Genomic DNA, 20,418 nt, shown 5'->3' on the forward strand with positions numbered 1-20,418 from the left:
CCACCACCCAATCTCCATATCCCATCCCCTCCCCTGATAGCTTTCCCATTCTCTATCCCTCTGGGAACATGGACCCAGGGTCATTGTGGGTTGCAGAAGGTAGAAGGTCTGGCTTCTGTAATTGCTTCCCCGCTGAACATGGGCATTGACTGGTCGGTCCATACTCCCAGTCTGCCTCTCTCTTTCCTAGTAGGGTGTGTCTCTGGGGAAGCTGAGCTCCAGGACACATTGGTGGGGTCTTCAATCCAGGGAAGCCTGGCCAGCATCCTGATGGCATCTGGAACCTGGCGACTGAAAAGAGAGTTAACATACGAAGCCAAGCAAATTGTTGAGCAATCATGGACCCAAAGCTTGGAATAGTGGAGAGGAAGTGTTAGGGAGGTACTCACTGCAAACTCTAGTATACTTCTGCTTTCAGGTATATATTTTGCAGTAGTTTATGGATACGTATGAACATATGCTCTCTCTCACAGAAACTGGTGTATATTTAGGTTTTGGGACTTTGTTAGAAAGTGAACCACGTGAGATGAAATTAGAGTATACTATGAAAGGAAAGGTCTCACCCGAGTAATGAAGCTGAAGGGTTGTCATTCCACATGTGAAGTCTCTGGACACAGTCTGAAGTGAAGCATGTTGAGGTGGCAATCGTTGCATTGGTTAGGTTGTGATCGGCGGATGCAATATTATTTGGTATGGATTGGGAGAGGCATACAGGAAAGTGGGCCCTATCCAAGGGTTCCAGGACTGGGGGAAGTAGGGGTTCTATAGTGGAGATGTGAGGTTCCTGCTGTCTTAGGGTTCAAAAAGACAATGGATAGTTAATGTTATCATCACATTATTTGGTAATTGGGTTAACTTTGAAAAGTCCTTTTGTTAGGGTTTGCTGTACAGTACCTAGTATCTTGTATATAGCTGTGCTATTGGATGCTTCTGAAGTTCCTCCTACTTACTTGTTTCAGGAGACTGCTAGAATGACCCACCACACAAAGACATGCCTAAAACTCTCCTGCTTCTTATTCAGTCATCTTGACTCCTGCCCTCTCCCCCAACACTGCCAATGAATGGCTAGTCCATCATAGACAGTGAGCAAGCTTTGTTGCCCTGGTCTCAACAACACTGGTTATAAACTCATATTACCTCAGCCACACAAGTACACACAAGTGAACCCTGTAATCTGAGGTAGGGTAGGTTTTGGCATCCTTAGAAAAAAGACTAGAGGGAGTCGGGCGGTAGCGCAGCGGGTTAAGCGCAGGTGGCGCTAAGCACAAGGACCAGCGGAAGGATCCCGGTTCGAGCCCCCAGCTTCCCACCTGCAGGGGAGTCACTTCATAGGTGGTGAAGCAGGTCTGCAGGTGTCTGTCTTTCTCTCCCCCTCTCTGCCTTCCCCTCCTCTCTCCATTTCTCTCTGTCCTATCCAACAACAATGACAACAATAATAACTACAACAACAAAACAACAAGGGCAACAAAATAAATAAATAAAACAAAAACCTTAAAAAAAAATAAGAAAAAAGACTAGAGCAACATGTCCTTAGAGAGACTATGGAGGGGCCAAGTGGTGGCGCATCTGGTTGTATGCACATGTTACAATGCTCAAGGACCCAGGTTTGAGCCCCTGGTCTCTACCTGCAGGGGGAAATCTTTGCGAGTGGTGAAGCAGTGCTGCAGGTGCCTGTCTCTCTCCCTCTCTATCCCCTCCTTCCCCCCTTGATTTATGGCTGTCTCTAGCCAATAAACAAAGATAATAAAAGAGAGAGACAGACAGACAGACAATGGATAAGGGGCCAGGCAGTGGCACACCCAGTTGAGTGCACATATTACTAGGTGCAAGGACCCAGGTTTGAGTCCCTGCTCTCCACCTACAGGAGGATGCTTCATGAGCAGTGAAGCAGGTCTGCAGGTGTCTCTCTTTCTCTCTCCCTATCTCCCCCTTCCCTCTCAATCTCTCTCTGTCCTATCAAATAAAAAGAAAAAGAAAAAAAATGGCTACCAGGAGTGGTGAATTCTTAGTGCTGGCACTGAGCCCCAGTGATAAGTGAAAGAGAGAGAGAGAGGAGACAGACTGACTACGGGTGAAAACATAGCTCAAAGCTGAGCTTGTCCAACTCAGTGGGAGGTTAAGTATGAGTAAAAATATGGGTCACCACTTTCCCTTTGGAAAGAAACTTCTGGCTAATGTGGTCAGAGAATGATTTCAGAGAAAGATGATAAATATGAACAAAGAGCAACAAAACTACAACACAAGGAAGACATTTCATTTCAAAACTCTTCAACATGGGTTATTACAACTTTCAGGGCCAATGTGTGACCCTTGGAGAGGACAGTGATTTTTAAGGTCAAAAATCACAAGACTGGAATGTGGGGGGAAAGATCACCAGTTGGATTTATAATTCTGATAAGTCAATATTTCTGTGCACTGATTTCTTCATCTGAGGGGAATAACTACATCCATACCCCAAATCTCAGTTACTGTTAATGTATACATGATTCCCAAAACCACTTCTCTGTTTGAGTCTTTCCTTTTGAGGTTCTACTAACAATCACTGGGGGGAAATTCTGTTCCAAAAACAATACAAATTAATCCAAAAATTTTAAACACGCTTCATCATTCCAAAATGTTTTCCAGTGTCAGAGAATGGTATCACTATACATCTCCTCTGCTGCTCACACAAGTCTGTCTCTGGGCTCTAAATCTGATGTTCCGCAGGCCCCTTTCTCTCCATTTTTATTGTGCCTGATTAAAGCTCAATTTTTCATCATTTCCTAAATAATTACAAAAGTGTTTCATGCTCCATGGGCCAAGGATAACAATTGACATGTAGTAATACCTTCACAGTACTTTTTTTTCCCTTTCCCTTGCATGGTAATATGTATTTCATGAGTTTGACAGACTTCTCTAACTTATTTGCATTTTTATTGAAAAAAAAAACTTTACAAGACTGTTGTCACAGGAACCCAGTCTCATATCCCCCAAAGGAGCTATCTGCACACCTTACCCACTGCCAAATTGCTGTTCTCTCCTACCATTCTCTCTAATAATACTCTAATCGGAAGTCTAGACTGAAGAGGAAGTTAAGTCATTACCTCAGTGTAATGAGTACTATGATGTATGTATGGGGCCTTGAGATAGGAGGAAGTGCTTAGTTGATGAGAAGCAACTTAAGGTCAGAATAGGAAGGAGCCAAAATAAAAATGACTTTGAGTGAAACAATTCATTCAACAATTAAAATATCTTAGTTTTAACTATGTGTCAGGAGCTATGCCAAACACAACAATCATGACACAGACCTCTATGGAGATCACAGTCTTTTTTTTTTTTTTCCTACCAGTTGCCTGCACAACTCCACCATTCACAGTGGCCTTTTGTTCTTATAGAAAGTGACAGAGACAGAGATATAGAGAGAAGGGAGAGGGAGAAAGAGATAGAAGGAGAAATACCTGCAGCACTACTATACTACTTATGAAGCTTTCTCCCAAAGGTGGGTACCAGGGGCTTGAGCCTGGGTCCTTGTGTGTGGTAATGTGTGCACTCTACCAGATGAGCCATGGCCTGGCCCCCAAGATCACAACTTATGAGGAAGGTAGGTAGGTAGGTTGCTGCACACGCCCAGACTGTCATGTCAACATAGGCACTTCAATGTCCATGAACATCTCAAAAACGAACTACTGATTCCCTCTCCCTCACCTCCAATTTCCAATCACACATATTCAAGCCAAAAACATTGATGCCAGCCTTGTCATCTGATAGTTCACATCCAAAGTATCAGAAAATCTGGTTGTCTAACTACAGAATAAATTCAGAACAGACCATTTCTCTACCCTTCTGCAGCTATGATTACAGCACTAGTATCAAAACTTATCTCTAGTTTCTTCCCAAGACTATATTTTCAAAATCTGTTCTCAGCAAAGAAGCTTGATAGTTCCCAAGGAGAATTTTGGCAACAGATAACTGATGTATAGAGGTATATAAAACTATGAGATAAGGTCAAATCAAGGGAACGTGTAGAAATGAGAGTTGTAAAAGGAAGCTTCTGGGGGCATTTCAATGCTAAGAAATCTGGTATGAGGGGAGAGGAAACAGTAAGCACAGGAGACTGAGAAGAAGTAGCCAGAGAGGGAGAAGGAAAACCTGGAGAGTATGGCAGAGGGGAAACTGAGAGAGGAAGGGTTTGCAAGGAAAAAGTGGTCAACTGCATGAAAAGCTGCAAGCTGGTTCAATGAAGATGCAGAGTTACAAGTAGAGGTTATTTAGAAACAGATGATACATGATCTTTTTTTCCTTTATTGGGGGGATTAATGGTTTACCACCAACAGTAAAATACAGTGGCTTGCATATGCATAATATTACTTTGCTTTCCATATGACAATTCAAGCCCTCTAGGTCCTCCTCTGCCATCATGATACATGACCTTGAGAATAGACTAGGATGATCGATTATGAAATCATGACCTCAATGGATTAAAAAAAAAATGGAAAGAAAAGGGGCCAGGCAGTGGTGTACCTGGTCAAGCACTCACATTACAGTACACGAGGGTGTAGGTTCAAGTCCCTGGTCCCCACCTGCAGGGGGAAAGCTTCACAAGTGGTGAAGCAGAGCTGTAGGTGTCTCTATGTCTCTCTCCCTCTCTAACTCCCCTGCCCCTCTCAGTTTTTCCCTATCTCTATCTAATAATATACAAGTAAGATAAAAAAAAAAAAACTATCAGGGAAGGGGATGGGATACAGAGTTCTGGTGGTGGGAATTGTGTGGAGTTGTACCCCTCTTATCCTATGGTTTAGTCAATGTTTCCTTTTTATAAATAAAAAAAATTTTTTTAAAAGGAAAGGAAGATAACAATTGTAATAAATTCCTTCAAGGAGATTTATTCTATAGAGGTGCAGAAAAAATAGGAAATAGCTGTAAGGAGGCAGTAGGATGAAGGGGGGGGGAATTGTTTCTTTTTTCAAATTCAGACCAGAATGGTGCGCTGTGCTCGCTCACTCTCTCTCTCTTTCCCTCCCTCTCCCTCTCCTTCCCTCTCCCTCCCTCTTTCTCTCTCTCTGTTGAGGTGAGAGGCAAAGCATATTTGATATTTATAGTAATCATGCAGTCGAGAGGGATAGATTTATTATGCAAGAAAGCATGGGGAGAACTGCTTGATTATGTGTAGCTGACAGCTGGAAGGGTGTGACAAAATGTCCAGGGATCGCTAAAAGAACAGACAGTGTAGGCGATGAATAGACATAGAATAGTTTTAATCAGAAGACTATTGTAGCTTAGAATAATGCTTTCTATTACATTCAAGAAATCGTGGAGGAAAAAAATCTATAGGAATCATGTCTTTGGAAGATGGGAGGAGTACAGAGTGGTGCAGAAAGTCAAAAAACTAGAAAGTCAAGGTAGAAATGGATTTGGAAGTTATTCCTAGAGACTAAGGAGTGGGTATCTGAGATGGGCATAAAATGAGTGGATGGTGTTGATTATCTGTGGGAAGCAGGTGCTCTTTGAAGGCTGTGGTAACAGGAGAAAGTGCAGAGAAGTTGTGGATACATGAACTATAGGGAAGGTGGATTCTGGTGTTTGGCCAGGGGGCAGGGAAGTCGGGGGGTAAGAAGAGAACTGGGAAGTCAAGAAGCTATTCTAGGTGGGTGGGGTGGCCTTTGTTGCCTCTTAGTACCTCTCAGAATGGCAGCCCCACACCCTCACCTTCTGACGTGGAGTAACAGAGAAGTGCTGTGGCTTCCTTATGATGGCGCATAGAGGTCTGCAGATGTCCCTCACTAAGGAGATCTAGGATGACTCACACTGCACCAAGCCAGGAAGACTCTCTTCCACTGGCAGGACCCCAGCTCTTAGCACAGTGCTAGCAGGATGAAGGAACATAGCCGTGTCCCTCCTCTTAAGGGTAAGTCTGTGCCAAAGCAGTGAGGACCTAACCCTATTGTGGCCACCAGAGTGAGGAGGTTCAGGCCCAGTCCTGCAGAGTCAATCACCTGTGGGTAATTTCCTAAAGCACACCCCCAAAATGAATAAAGTCTTGTAACAAAGCACATCCGCCCTTCTTGGTGGGAATTGGGAGACAGCTAAAGAGAAAAGAGAGGGAGGTACATAATGAAGGGGATTGGTTCAAAAGGGTCATGACAGTGTCGGGTGGGAAAGCAAGGTCAATACACACACATCCTGGTCCAGGGCAGAGTGGTTCTGCCCCACGTCCACCACCTGCCCCTGTAGTAATGGCATATGTGCCTGACCAAATCCTCAAATCAATAAAGGGGCCAGGTAGAGGATAGGCTGGGATCAAATTCTGAAGGATTTTTAATTTTCAGCAAAGTCAAGAGCCAAGAAAGGAGGCCAGGCAGTGGTGCACCTTGTAGAGAGCATACATTACCATGTACAAAGACCTCGTTTCAAGCCCTCAGCCCCCACCTGCAGGAGGGAAGATTCATGAGAGGTGAAGCAGGGCTGCAAGTCTCTATCTATCTATCTATCTATCTATCTATCTATCTACTTCTGTCTCAATTTCTCTCTTATCAAACAAAAGAAAGAGGAAGAGCCCAGGTAAGTACACATTACCATGCATAAGAATTCCCCCACCCCTCTCAATTTCTCTGTCCTATCAGATGAAATAGGAGGAGGAAGAGGAAGAGGAGGAGGAAGAAGAGGAGGAAGAGAAGGAGGAAGAGGGGCAAAGAGGAAGAGAGGAGGGTTAGGAGGAGAAAAAAAGGCTGTTGGGAACAGTGGGTTCACTATGCAGGCACCAAGCACCAGTGATAATCCTGCTGGCAATAAAAAAAAAAATAAAAAGAAAGGAAAAAATGGCCATTAGGGTTGTGAATTCGTCATGTAAACACCGATCCCCAGCAATAAACCTGGTGAGGGAGATAGCATCATGGTTATGCAAAGAGACTTTCGTGCCCAAGACATGGTAAGATTCTATGACTTAACAGAGTCAGAAGTCATAGGGATGAAGCCTCCCTCAACCCATTTTATAATGGTATCACAACTCCTACTTGTCAGTGTGTTCAAGAGGTAAACTCAGAAGACAAAAATTTTCAGGATACGGAATTTTAAGTTTTTACTACTCTGAATTGGCACTAGATGCTAGGAATATATAGATGCTTACTTGTGAAACTGGAATTCTTCACTGACCTTCTGAGAGACCATGATGTCATGGTAAATGACTCTGACCTAGAGCCCCAGGCTCTCCAGAGGCACCTGAGAACTCTGTGGAGTGGACAGGGACAGACACTTCAGGCTACTGACCACTCTCAGCAGAGAATGGCTTCTCCTGCTCAGCACCTCCCAGAGGAGAGGCTGCTTCCTTTGTTTGCTGTTAGCACAGCCCCTGCCAGGAGGGTGAGGAACACGAACACGGGCTGAGCACAGAAGCCAACTGCTTGGAGACATCACTTCCTGTACCAGGTGTGAGGGGGCTGGACCTCTTTACAGCCACCCAGAGCCTGGTGCTGCACCTGGGCTCAGGGGCCCAGGGGCCCAGGACATGGGCAGGGCTGTGACAGCATGAGGAGAACGGTTTCTGTGTCCACCACAGCGAGAGGGAAGAAGCAGGACAGCTATGAGTTGTGGTGCAAGTGGAGGGATGAGCCTCGGGCTGACCTGGGGGGAGGTGCTGGCGGACACAGAAGGCCAGAGCCCCAGCAGGGCTGGCTGAGTGGACAGAGGCCTGTCCACTCCCACCCCAGACACTGGGAGGCCAGGTCCCCAAACACTTGACCTGGGTGAGAGAGAGCATGGCGAGGCAAGAGGCCTGGGCGGGGGCCAGAGGGAGCTCTCTGTTTCCAGAAGGAGGGGCGGGTGCTGCCAGTTACCCCCTACCCTCCTCTCCTCTCCTGTCTGCTTATTTTCTCCTCCACTCTAAGTTCTCTGTGTCCATGGCCAGACAAGGAGCATGCTGGGGACTTTCCAGAGTGTTCCTTCCCAAGGTCAAGCCTACTACAGAGGCCGCAGGGGCGGGAACCTGGGCAATCAGCCAGGTGCATGAAAATCCAGACTCTGAGAAGGGAAGAAAAAGGAAAGTCAGATCTTGCTGTAAATAGTGTTGGCAGCTGAGAGGCATTAGGGGCAAGGGGCTGGGTAAAGTGAGCAGCCATAGCAAATCACATATAATCAGAGACACATGATCCGTAAACAGAAAGTCACAATCATGGCATCACTGAGAAACTAACTTTGAGTGTACAGGAACATATCCAGAAACACACCTGCACAGACTCATGAGCACCCCGTCAGTTGAATTCAAGCAGGCACAGGTGCAAAGCCACAGTTGACACAAAGACAGGCTGGCCCATATATGGACAGACACCACCCTGCAAACTCACAAAGTCCGTCCTAATGAGTCCTTCAAAATGTCTCTCCGACACAAAGTCACCTAGGCCGCCTCAGACCACAGCTGTTGCCTGCTCTTCTAAATTCTAGTTTGAAATTTCTGAATCATTGCTTGTCCTTTAATAAGGCAGTCTTGAGTTCATGTGCATACCATCTTCTCTAAAACGTGGCTTGTGCTTCTAAATAACAAGGGGGGAGTGAACTTAGTAGGTGAGCCCATGGCCCTTGACCCAGCAGCCCCATCCTTCACCTGCACACACCCCTAACCACGAGGGTCCCCAGCTTACTGCAGAATCCTGACTCACAGACTCTTGGCTGCAGCAGACACAGACTCCAACTAGACAGACACACCCTGTCAAGGTCATGTGCTGGGTGCTACCCCAAATCTCAACATGACCCTACGCTCACCACTGTCCACCTCTAACCTGTAGCCACTGTGCCACTGCCATTCTAAGCAGAGTCTAACTCTGTGATGATATTCAGCACACACCTGCAGTCACACTTGTAAGAAATGGGTAGGTCGTCTCTTCAAAGGGACATGAATAGAGCAATCCTCTAGTGGGAGTCTGGTGGTAGCACAGCGGGTTAAGAGCACATGACGCAAAGCGCAAAGACCGGCATGAGGATCCCAGTTCGAGCCCCTGGCTCCCCACCTGCAGGGGAGTCGCTTCACAGGCTGTGAAGCAGGTCTGCAGGTGTCTATCTTTCTCTCCCCCCTCTCTTTCTTCCCCATCTCTCTCCATTTCTCTCTGTCCTATCCAACAACAGGGACATCAATAACAACAATAATAATAACTACAACAATAAAAACAACAAAAGGGAATAAATAAATATAAAAAATTTAAAAAAGCAATCATTTAGTACAATTTTTTCTATAAATTGATATCTACAACCACCTGTGCTCAGTAGTTCTGTATTCTCTAGGGCTGATAACACTTACCTGCAATGCTTGTTAATCCTCCAGTAGAGACCCTCAGACTCTCTTCCCTTCCTTATTTAGACAACAGGGAGATTGTGAGCTCTGAATCCCAGCCCAAGGGCAGAGGAGACAATTCTGCCTTGGGTATAAAAGAAAGGAAAACCCCCACACCTAAGGACATCTAATCTATGATAAGGGGGCCCAAAGTATTAAATGGAGAAAGGAAGCTCTCTTCAATAAATGGTGCTGGGAAAAGTGGGTTGAAACATGCAGAAAAATGAAACTGAACCACTTTATCTCACCAGAAACAAAAATCAACTCCAAATGGATCAAGGGCCTGGATGTTAGACGAGAAACTATCAAATACTAGAGAAAAACATTGGTGGAACACTTTCCCACCTAAACCTCAAGGTCATCTTTGATGATACAACCCCAATTTCAAGGAATACTAAAGCAGAAACAAAACAGTGGGACTACATCAAATTGAAAAGCTTCTGCACAGCCGAAGAAACTATCACACAAACAGAGACCCCTCACAGAATGGGAGATCTTCACCTACCATACATCAGACAAGAGACTGATAACCAGAATATACAAAGAGCTCAGCAAACTTAACACCAAAAAAGCAAATGACCCCATCCAAAAATGGGCAGAGGATATGAACAGAACATTCACTACAGAAGAGATCCAAAAGACTAACAAACATATGAAAAATTGCTCCAGGTCGCTGATTGTCAGAGAAATACAAATAAAGACAACATTGAGATACCACCTCACTCCTGTGAGAATGGCATACATCAAAAAGGACAGCAGCAACAAATGCTGGAGAGGCTGTGGGGACAGAGGAACCCTTCTGCACTGCTGGTGGGAATGTAAATTGGTCCAGCCTCTGTGGAGAGCAGTCTGGAGAACTCTTAATAAGGATAGACATGGACCTTCCATATGACCCAGTAATTCCTCTCCTGGGGATATACCCTAAGGATTCCATAATGCCCAATCAAAAAGACATGTGTACACCTATGTTCATAGCAGCTTCTCTCAGTTCATACCCAATGATATATCACATCTACTGATCCCAACCTAATCAAAGCAATGAGTACCACCTCAGCATGCTTCACTTCAAACTGTGTCCAGAGATGTCAGGCATGGAATGTCAACCCTTCAGCCTTATTACTCAGGTGAGACCTTTCCTTTCACAGCATTCTCTAATTCCATTCTAGGTGGTTCACTTTCTAACAAAGTCCCAAAACCTAGATATAGTCCAGGTCCCATGAAATAGAGCATATGTTCATATGTATCCATAAATTAGGGCAAAATATATACCTAAAAGCAAAGGTACACAATAGTCTGCAATGAGTCAGTATAAAGTTCATAATGAAATAGTGTCTACTAGACTTAGATACCCTCCTCACCTACTTCCTATTACACTTCCCTCACTCACTCCAAAGCTAACCGTATCAAAGCAAGGAGTGCAAAGGCTGGTAAGGGCAAGAGACTGGCATACATTTTTTTTCATTTTAATTTATTTATAAAAAGGAAACACTGACAAAACCATAGGATAAGGGGGGTACAACTCTACACAATTCCCACCACCAGAACTCTGTATCCCATCCCATCCCCCCAATAGCTTTCCTATTTATTGTTTAACCCTTTGGGAGTATGGACCCAAGGTCACTGTGAAATGTAGAATTTGAGAGGTCTGGCTTCTGTAATTGCTTCCCCACTGAACATGGGTGTTGACAGGTCGATCCATACTCCCAGCCTGAGACTGGCATACTTTAACGATGACTCTTTAGTCACTCTCAGGCCACCTCATCAGCTGGGGCCCTATTCAGGGAGTGCTGAGATTCCTAAACAGACATGATGGGCCTAGACCTTGAATAAATCCCTCTCTCCATTGTTACCGGTCATCTATACCAGGAACAACAATACAGACCCCTTTGTGGGCCCCCATAGGACCTTGTCCTCAACTTGGATCAACAATGGTAGAGAGGGGCCAGGTGGTGGAGCACCTGGTTGAGTGCACATGTTACAGTGTGCAAGGACCTAGGTTCAAGCCTCTGGGGGGAAAGCTTCACAAGTGGTAAAGCAGTGCTGCAGGTGTCTCTCTGTCTCCTTCTCTCTCTGTCTCCCCCTTCCTCTCAACTTCTGGCTGTCTCTATCAAATAAATAAATATTTAAAAAATTTTTAAAAAAGATTCAGTTTAAAAACAAAACAATGGTAGAGAATATTCCATCCTCCGAAGGGAGGCTGAACAACATACTTTATGTTACACCTGAGGAAGATGAGTCCTGATATTGGGGCAGCATGGAATGTTCCTATTCATGACCACAGAATGTGAGCTCAGATCTACAGGGATGCAGAGGTCACACAGGCTCCTAATCTGAGTATGGGCCCCAGATCACATCAAATCGAAGGGGTTTATAGTTATCAATATTTATACCCCTTTCCCATATTTGGGAGCTACTCTCTTCCCTGATCCAGCTTTCTGGTCCTTTTCCCAGCCATGACATCATCTCCCCAGATAATAACTTGGATCCACCTGCATATCAGATGTCAGGCTCAGGGGAAAAAAAAAACAACTAGTATATCACAGGCGGTGAAGCAGGTCTGCAGGTGTCTGTCTTTCTCTCCCCTCTCTGTCTTCCCCTCATCTCTCCATTTCTCTCTGTCCTATCCAACTATGATGATATCAATAACAACAACAACAACAACTACAACAATAAAAAAGGGTGACAAAAAACGGAAAAACAAAAACAAGGAAAAAAACCTTAAAAAAAACACAAAAAAAAATTTAAAAAAGGGAGAAGGGTGGGAGGGACAGGCTGCCTGACTACCACTGTTGGCTGCATGCCTTCCTGCAAGAGAATAAACACCTTGTTTTCAACTCATCTTTTGCCTTGACAAGTCATTTTAATTAGGTGTTATTTACAACACACTCAACACATGCTCGGGAAGGCACATGTCCTTGGCAACCCAGGGGCTCAGAAACCCTTCAGGTAACAGCACACAGTCACGGGGCAGCTTGGCCCTGGAGGGCTCAGCACTCAGCTGGGAACCCAGGAGCACCAAGGCGCCCAGGCCCTTTGACCCTGGTCAGATACACGAGTGCGCAGGGGTCCAGCCAGCCCCAAGCCCTGTTCCGGGATGAGCCCAGCCCCTCAGCTGAAATTCCCGCCATAGCCCTCCCTGGCTCTGCCTGCCAAACTGGGAGCAGCTGTTGCCCTGGAACCCCCAGCAGGAGGGAGCAAATGGGCCTGGGGCTGAAGTGCACGTGGCCACTTGCCAATGTGGAAATTTCCACACTCTTGCAGCTCCCACACCTAGGACCTCTACCCAGAGCCTGGCCCAGGTGCCTGCTCTCAACAACATGGGGGCTTTCTGCCATGAAGGGTCATGGTGGTGGACAGCACACCTCTCCTCTGTTTGCTCAGGGTCTCAACTGGCTGGCAGCATGGTCCATTCACTCTGAGCTCCCCAGCACATAAAGCTGCAGTGAGCCCATCTGCCAGGCTCCCCCTCACACCCAGGTGCACCCAGGTGCCAGCAGCTCTGTGCAGCGTCCTCTGCCCCTCAGCTGCCCCTGAAACTGTCAAACACTCCGTAGGTGCTGTTGGGAGAAAGGTAAAACCTTCAGTCACTGGACCAGAACTCTTAGGAAGACATCTCATATGTGTAATAACCTGAGTCTCTGTGTCTTTTTCAATATCTATATCCAGTCTAATCTGTGAACCAAGATCAGAGACTATTTTAGGATTGCTAGCTCTGTACCTGAGTCCCTCAAAAAAAAAAACTGTAAAATTATTTTTAACTCGAGAAAAACAAGTGGTAGTGATTTTCAAGAACATAGAGAGATGAGATTTTATTCTATTTGCAAATTAAAGTTATTCTGAGGCAGGTGAGATATCAATTTGGCTATGTAAAAATACTCGCATGCTGAGACTCTGAGGTCCCAGGTTCAGTTCCCTGCACCACCATAAGCCACAGCTGAGCAGTGTTTTGGTAAAAGAAGTCGACAGACAGATAGACAGACAGACAGACAGACAGATAGATTTATACACCTTTCCCATATTTGGGAGCTACTCTCTTCCCTGATCCAGCTTTCTGGTCCTTTTTCCAGACATGACATCATCTCCCCAGACAATAACTTGGATCCACCTGAATATCAGATGTTAGGCTCATGGGAAAAAAAGAAAAAAAAAACTAGTATAACCACAGGCCCTATGGAGTATAACTAAAATCGGCCTACTAGCTATCTACAATCAGAGATCCTCCACAACTCTTCATCTGCACTATTCCAGCCTTTAGGTTCATGATTAATCAACAACTTGTTTGGCTTTGTATGTTAACTCTCTTTTCAGCCACCAGGTTCCAGATGCTAGCATGACGTCAACCAGACTTCCCTGGACAGACTACCTCACCAGTGTGGAGCTCCCCACTGGAGCTCCAATTCCCCAGAACCCTTCCCCACTAGGGAAAGAGAGAGGCAGGCTGGGAGTATGGCTTGACCTGTCAACACCCATGTTCAGTGGGGAAGCAATTACAGAAGCCAGACCTTCCACCTTCTGCAACCCACAATGACCTTGGGTCCATACTCCCAGAGGGTTAAAGAATAGGAAAGCTATCAGGGGATGGGATGGGATACGGAGATCTGGTGGTGGGAATTGTGTGGAGTTGGACCCCTCTTATCCTATGGTTTAGTCAGTGTTACCTTAAAAAAAAAAAAAGAAAGAAAGAAAGAACAAGGGACCTGGGAGATAGCATAATGGTTATGCAAAAAGCTTTTGTTTTTATTTTTTATTTATAAAAAGGAAACATTGACAAAACCATAGAATGAGGGATACAACTCTACACAGTTCCCACCACCAGAACTCCGTATCCCATCCCCTCCCCTGATAGCTTTCCTATTCTTTAGCCCTCTGGGAGTATGGACCCAAGGTCATTGTGGGGTACAGAGGGTGGAAGGTCTGGCTTCTGTAATTGCCTCCCCCCCTGAACATGGGCATTGACAGGTCAATCCATACTCCCAACCTGTCTTTCTCTTTCCCTAGTGGGGAAGGATTCTGGGGAAGCAGGGCTCCAGGACACACTGGTGGGGTAGTCTGTCCAGGGAAGTCTGGTTGCATCCTGCTAGCATCTGGAACCTGGTGGCTGAAAAGAGAGTTAACATATAAAGCCAAACAAGTTGATGACTAATCATGAACCTAAAGGCTGGAATAGTGCAGATGAAGAGTTGGGGGTGGGTGGGTTTGTAGATAGCTAGTAGGCCGATTTTAGTTATATTCCAAAGGGCCTATAACTACTAGTATGTTGTTGTTGTTGTTTTGTTTATTTTTTTCTGAGCCTGACATCTGATATGCAGGTGGATCCAAGTTATTGTCTGGGGAGATGATGTCATGGCTGGAAAAAGGAACAGAAAGCTGGATCAGGGAAGAGAGCAGCTCCCTAATATGGGAAAGCTGTACTTTACCTGGTTAAGCACACACACTATCAGCAAAAAGCTTTCATGCCTGAGGCAACAAGACCCAAATTCAATCCCCAGCACCACCATAAGCCAGATCTTAGAAGTACTTGGTTAAAAAAATAATAAAAGTAAGTAAATAAGTTATTTTCATTGTTACATGAATGTGACAGAAAAGACTTGAGACTCCTGGGTCTAACATCATAAGCTGTATCACAATGCAGCCACAGGAAGAGTCTGGGCTTCAGTCGCCCATGTCTACCAAGGGTGTGATGGGGTGATGAGGAATCTATGGCAGATGCCCACTGAGTCAGAGGCAAGGAGCACAGAGGTTTGTGGATCCGCTGTTTTTCAGAGAAAAGTATCAGGAGAGGGGGTGGGATAAGGAGTTCTGGTGGTGGGGACTGTGTGGAGTTGTACCTCTCTTATCCTATGGTTTTTGTCAGTGTTTCCTTGCAAAAGTAAGACTTGTCTTTATCCAAGAGGAAAATATTACCTTGTCAAGGCTGCTTACTGTAAATACAGTACTGAGGAATGACCTAGAAAACAGTCAGGGCCTTATGTTTTTGATATACCCAATACAAATATGTAGGAATGCTAAAGCCCAACATAGAATACTGTTCCTAACAGTGAAGAGCAATGTATCTAAAGGGATAATTGGTGAGAACAATATTTCACTTTCTGTTCTGGAAGAAGTCCTAGGAGAGACACTGGGGAAAAAAAGGAAATTCATTAACAAGGACCCCACACATTGCACTAAACAATTACTTCTCTAGCTAGTAAGTGGAATTGGAGATTTCTGTTTCTTTAAGGATATTATCACTGGAATAATGTGAACATCAAAGAATTTGCTGTACAGGCGGGGGAGTATGGATTGACTTGCCAATGTCCATGTCCAGCAGAGAAGCAATTACAGAAGCCAGAACTCCTTCCTTCTGCACCTCAAAAGAATTCTGGTCCATATTCTCAGAGGGAGGAAATCATAGGGGAAGATGACCAGAGGGCTCTGAACTCCAATTCCACCAGGACCAGAAACATTTGTCACCAAGAATCTTTGGTTTTATTCCATCACTGAAAGGGAAGCGAATCTGGAAAACACTAAAGAAAATTAGGCACTGTTTCCCTTATCTGAGAGAAAAGGTGAAAAAGGCAGAATACTCAGAAGTAGTAATAGTAATAGGTGACTTAGAAAGGAAGTGAAGGCAAGGCCATGGGGGGGGGGAATGGGCTAATTAATTAATTGATGAACTAATAAAAAAAATATATATATGGAGAGAGGCAGACAGACAGACATTTAGATACAAAGTCAACTCATATCTGTGACTTTGGGAAAACTATTGCAGTTTCCGCTGGAGGGGGGTGGGGCACAGACCTCTGGTGGTGGGAATGGTGTGTAATTATACCACTATTATCTTATAATTTTGTAAATCACTATTAAAATTGTTTAAAGGAATTTGTTGTAACTTGAGAAAAACTCAAAGAAAAACTTCAGGGGAGAGAGGTAGGTAGTAGCAAATAAGAGGGAAGGAGATAGGTAGGTAGGAGGTGAAGAGAGGTAGAAAACGGACCCACTTGGCTGAAAGAAATGGAAGGATGAGAACAGATGGCAACCTGAACCTTTCCTTTGTATTGTTTTTATTATTATTACTATTATTTATTAGATAAAGACAGAAAGCAATTGAGATGGGAGGGAGAGATAAGGAGAGAAAAAGAGAGACACCTGAGAAGTTTTCCCCCTGAAGGTGGGGACTAGGGGCTTGAACCTAGGTCTGTGTTCTTACAACATGTGTGCTCAGCCAGAGGCACCATCAACTGGTCCCTTCCTCGGTATTATTTGTAAAGACAATATCTCTGGTAATGTCTCTTGTCCTACTTCTTGGTGTTAAATGTGTCACATAATCCTCTCTTAAATGCAGGGAGATCTGTGATTTGATAAATAAACAGAATGAAGCAAAGGTGGGAAGATGTTACTCTTGTGGATACATTGCATTATACAAGACTTTCTTCCAGATTACTTGCTTTAGAAAGACTTTTGCTCCTGGCTTGATGAAGAAACCAGGGCTCGGGGCTTGGGCAATGGCACACCAGGTTAAGCGCACATAGTAAGAAACCGGGGCTCTCAGTCCTGTAACTGCAAATAGATGGATTCTGCCAACAACTTGAGTCTTCTTAAAATATTCCTCTTCAGTCAAACTTCCAGGTGAGAATGCAGCTCAATGTACTGAGGTGCAACCTCGTGAGACCGTGAGCAGAAGACAAAGCTAGACTCCTGACCCACAGAGACTGCAAAATAAAATAAAATAAAATAAAATAAAATAAAATAAAATAAAATAAAATAAAATAAAATAAAGCAAAACAAAACACTGTGTACTGTTTTAAACAGTACACCTGCAAGGGGGTCGCTTCACAAGCAGTGAAGCAGGTCTGCAGGTGTCTGTCTTTCTCTCCTCCTCTCTGTCTTCTCCTCCTCTCTCCATTTCTCTCTGTTCTATCCAATAACGACAACAACAATAAAACAACAAGGACAACAAAAGGGAATGAATAAATAAATAAATAAACAAACAAAAAAGTTCCTAACCCTGCTACATTGCTGGTTGGAATGCAAACTGGTACAGCCTTTTCTGAAGACTGTATGGAGAGTCCTTTAACAAATAAAAATGGGATTACCTTATGACCCAGTGTTGCCACTCTTTAGGCATTTAGCCAAAGGACACTGAAACACTAATTCAACAGGACATATGCACCCCTGTGTTCATAGCTGCATTATTCACAATAGCCAAAGAGTGGAAGCAGCCTAAATGGTCATCAACAGATGACTGGCTAAAGAAGTTATGTGATATATATCCCATGGAATACTACTCTACAAAAGAAAGAGAGAAAGAAAGAAAGAGAGAGAAAGGAAGGAAGGAAGGAAGGGAGGAAGGGAGGAAAGAAGGAGGTATTATATCCTTTAGGACAAAATGGATGGAACTGGAGGTGATTATGCTTAGCAAAATAAGTAAAGAGATGAAGGACAACTACCAGAGTGTTTCACTCACATGTGGAATCTAGAGATCTGATACACATAAACTTGGAGGGAAAAAAAAAGCAGAAGAGAGCAAACTTGTGAGGACTATGGTGGTTATCCTGGGGAAGTGAGAGGGTGTGGACACAGAACTTTGGTGGTGGGTGTGGTGTGGAACTATACACCATAATCTTACAATCTTGTAAACTACTATTGATCACAAATTTTTTTAAATAAAAAAGTCTATTGATAATGTTATGAGAGTTCCCTTCTATTTGACTACCTCCTTTTTCTCATTACTTTTTTAAGAGTCTTTTTGTTAATTTTTTTGTTTATATTTTTCATTTTATTTTAAGTTATGATACTTTCATTTTATTTTAAGTTATGATATTTTCATTTTAAGTTATTTTATTTTAAGTCTTAGAGCTTCCTGGATTTTAATGTCTGTCTCCTTCCTCAAGTTGCAGAAGCTCTCAGTTAGAATTTCTTCAAATAAGAATTCTGTCCCTGGGTTATAGGACAGAGAGTTATAGGTTATAGAGACAGAGAGTATCAGGGAGAGAGATGGGGAGAGAGGGAGAAAAAGACAGATGCCCGCAATCAGCTCCATCACTTGTGAAGCCTTCTCACCGTAGGTAGGAACTGGGGGGCTTGAACCGAATCCTTGCACATGGTAACCTGTGCATTTTACTTGTTATACCGCTGTCTGATCCCCCTCTATTGCTACTTTAAGAATTCTCTCTTTATTTTGCCACATTAATTATAATCTGTTTTGGTGTACTTTTTTTTTCTTCAGGTTATTTTGTTTGAAATTCTTGGAGCTTCCTGGATTTTAATATCTGTCTCCTTCCTCAAGTTGCAGAAGCTCTCAGAATTTCTTCAAATAAGAATTCTGTCCCTGGGTTATAGGACATCAGAGGGTTCATCCAGTAGAGCTGACATATTACTATGCATCAGGATCTGGGTTCAATCCCTGGGCCACCATGTGGGAACACCGGGAGGGTGAAAGCTTCAAGAGGAGTAGAGCAGTGCTGTGGTGCCTCTCCTTCTCTCTTTGTCTCTCCTTGAATACCTATAAGAAAAAAAAATGGCCACCAGGAGCAGTACAGTCATGCAGACACCAAGTCCCATTGATAATAAACATAATGGCAAAAAATAAAATAAAATTCTGTCCCTGCTTCTCTTTTTCCAAGTGGATACATGTTGTTCTTCTTGGTGTTCTCCCATGGCTCACTTTTGTGATCTTCATTTGTTTTAGCTTTTTTTTTTTTTTTCTTTTTGATGGTTTTCTCTTCTTATCACCAAGATCACCGATTTATCCTGTCTTTAGTCTTTCTGTTGTTGGATTTTACCACTGCATCTTTTAGTTCAGCTTATGTATTCTTTGTCTGTTTGTTTTCACCAGAGCACTGCTTACTTTTGTTGTATTTGGGATTTCTAAGCTTTTGCTTTGATCCATACTACAGATGATTTCCTCTGTCTTTTCATTATGGTTTGTGCTTCATGAGGACTAAGCTGGGGTTTCTGTGCTTCTTTATGTCTGGGACGCAACCAGAAAACCAAGGTTGCACATGTCTGGCAGTGGCTAGAGCACAGAGCTCAAGAGGGCTTGGGAAACAACCAGGGCTCTGAAGTTCTAAACATCCTGAAGCGTCTGTATGCCTAGTTTCAATGGACATAGATGTAATGAGAGATCTGAGTCACAAGTGACCAGAAGTCACTAGGCTGCTGTGGGCATGTGTTTGGGAACAGTGGGCTGGATCCTCAGTCCCAGTTAGTGATAGAATGCTCATTTGGGACTAGAGGGAGTTGAGCTGGCAGCCTGTGGACTGGCAAGTGAGCACAGTAGCCAGTGGGCCAAATTGCTATGCTTTGGGATGTTACAGGGTACTTGCTGGCTCTATGGTTGCATTTTATTTGCTAATAGTAAGCTGTGGGCTGTAATGGGCCAGAGGAATAAGGGTGTTCGGTATATGTCTCTCAGTTCCCAACTAGCTCAGCTACTCAGTAGGATAGGTAGAACTCTCCAGAATTTTGCTCTCAGGGTCTGTTACAAATAAAGATTGAATTTCAAATTATCATGTTTACCGGAGCTGTTTTCAATAAACTTGCAGCAGTCAGAAGAATGAAGCCTGCTAGTGACTCCAACCTGGCTTGTCACCTGTAGTTTCCTATAGAAACTTAGAATAAAATTGTGATACTGGTCAGCTGACAAAACCTACCTTCTTTCTTCCCAAAGCAAAACTCAACATCAAAGCCAGAGATCTCTTCCCAACGCTGCTTGATGCTGCTTGATGCTGCTTGCCGCCACCTTCCCACCCGTGCCTGGCTACCTAGATGCTGTCCTTTGTCACGTGCTGTGAAGAAGCCTTCATCAGGTCTGAAAGTAAGTTAATCCCCATTTTGGTGTAGCTCTGCTTTGATAGTGGGAGGGTTTAAACATATTTGGCCATCTTGACCCTGCCCTCCTATTTTGAATTGCATGTTTTCCTGCTGTGAGTTGAGTTGCTTATATATGTTTGATATTAATGCTTTTACAGATATATGATTTGCAAATATTTTCTCCCATCCTGTGGTTATCTTTTATGCCCTTTGTTGCATAGAAGTTTTAATTTTGGGGTATTCTCTCTCTCTCTCTCTTTTTTTTTTTTAACCAGAGCACTGCTCAGCTCTGGCTTATGGTGGTGCAGGAGATTGAACATGGGACCTTG

At 44.0% G+C, this 20,418-nt stretch overlaps 1 long non-coding RNA gene across 1 annotated transcript in view; it reads left to right on the forward strand.

The window, feature by feature from the left end:
- The first annotated feature begins 1,235 nt into the window (after nt 1-1,235).
- Nucleotides 1,236-20,418, forward strand: part of LOC132540843 (uncharacterized) — a 207,079-nt gene continuing 187,896 nt past the window's right edge. Inside the window, exon 1 of the long non-coding RNA XR_009551969.1 lies at nt 1,236-1,288. This is a non-coding gene — a long non-coding RNA (uncharacterized LOC132540843). The remainder of the gene's footprint in view (nt 1,289-20,418) is intronic.

The sequence above is a fragment of the Erinaceus europaeus genome, chromosome 10 (genome assembly GCF_950295315.1).
Source record: "Erinaceus europaeus chromosome 10, mEriEur2.1, whole genome shotgun sequence".
In the NCBI taxonomy this organism is placed as follows: Eukaryota; Metazoa; Chordata; class Mammalia; order Eulipotyphla; family Erinaceidae; genus Erinaceus; species Erinaceus europaeus.